We start from the raw sequence: 1,736 nt of genomic DNA on the forward strand, positions 1-1,736 counted from the left end.
CCACCATGTGTGCCTGTCGATTTGGTATGTAACTGTCTTGAACGTTTAAAATCTCTGATTGTTCAGCAGAGTTGTGTAACATGCTAGTCATTCCGGCCCACGTGGTCTGTATGGCGTGAGGAAGGGAGTACCTCATTGAATAACTTGGTATTATATGTTTCCAATTCAGTTTCTTTTTCAAGGAAATGAAGAGAGGCCCTGGCAAGGATAGTATGAGGGTGTCTAAAAAAATTGTTGTTCCTGAAATAGATGGTCAAAGAGAAAGGGGCCTATAGAGCGTAGAAAAGAGACCGCTTCTCTTCTTTGATTATAAAGCACCAGCACCAAACAAGCAAACACAGTTGTGAACCATGAGGGAACATTACACATTGTCTCTTCTCTTAGCTCAAAAGTATTGCAAAGGCATTTTTGGTTTTATTGGTTCTCAGAGCTGCTCATTTGGAGGGGAAAACGGTCCATGTATTCTTAAAAGGAAACGCCGGTTTCCTGACCCATTCAGACACACCTCTGAGGGGTCGGGGGGCGTCTGGGGCCTGACTAGGGAAGACCGAGCTGTTGGCACTGAGCCGCAGGGACTCTGGCGCAGCCCAGAGGTCTGAGTCACTCGCCGTGATGGCTTTCTCTGTCCGTGACTTTTGCCTCTCGCTGGGGGGTCCCGGGGGACGATCTGTAGTCTTCAGTACGCCGTCGTTAGCTGTGATTGCGTAAGTTTCCATGGACATGCCAGCGGCCGGAGTTCTTCAGAAATCACTGACACATTGGAAAGGAATCATTTTATTATTACAGAGCATACATTTCTATTACCATTGACATGGATCGCCCTTTGCCTTTTTTGTCACTGAAAGAGTGGATCTCGGGGGCGGGGAAAGCTGCTGTATCATGTGGGACAGTACCCAGCAGAGGAACCCTTGACCCAGATTTCAATAAACACACGCCTGGAAAAAATCACGGCTCTGTGGTGGACGCACCTCTGAGTTCTGGGACGGCCGCCGGTTCAGGGGCCCTGGGCTCTGGTCTCCGTGGGCTGTTGTGACGTCAGCATGAGTAGCTCAGACGTGAATGACAAGTGACTGTTGAGACCCTCGTCTGCTCTCTGGTGCCCACATAGCGAGGGCTTCCACGTGAAATCCCTCCGTTTTTCCTCTGGGCGTGGAGAGCACTTGGCAAGCGGCTCCAGATGCGTGTTTTCAGCATCGTTACAAAGGGCGTGCCTGGAAAAGGAGCAGTAAAAGCAAAGGGATGGAAGCCAGAGATGACGGAGCAACCAGGGCTTTCTGTGAGCTAAGGACGCACTCCTGGGAACCGTTGCTAACGGAGGCCGCGTGGCACTGCCATGGGAGAGGGGAGCCTTGGGGGGGGGGCTTGAAAAAGTTGCCGTGAGTACGTTCAGGTTGTAAAAGCCTGCCAGGGGAGGCATTTTTCTTTTCGCTTAGTTTACCCTTCATTGCTTTGATTTGCCAAGGATATACTCAAGGACTTCATTAACACTGGAGGTTATCATGGCCATTTTATTACTCTCTGTGTTAATGGAAACTTAGGTGAATACAAACTTAATATACTGTAATTACAATTTATATGGTTATTGTGTTTAATATTACTATCATTTTTATTAACCGACACTTCTGAGCGCTTACTGGGCGCCGGACACTGTCCCGAGCAGTGGGCCAGAACCGCGGCGTCTGCCTCCCAGTTCCTGCCGCGCTCTGAGTCTGCGGCAGCAGAGGCTGTTCCCACCC

This window comes from Furipterus horrens, unplaced genomic scaffold (assembly GCF_987537825.1).
Source record: "Furipterus horrens unplaced genomic scaffold, mFurHor1.1.pri manual_scaffold_8, whole genome shotgun sequence".
Classification (NCBI taxonomy): Eukaryota; Metazoa; Chordata; class Mammalia; order Chiroptera; family Furipteridae; genus Furipterus; species Furipterus horrens.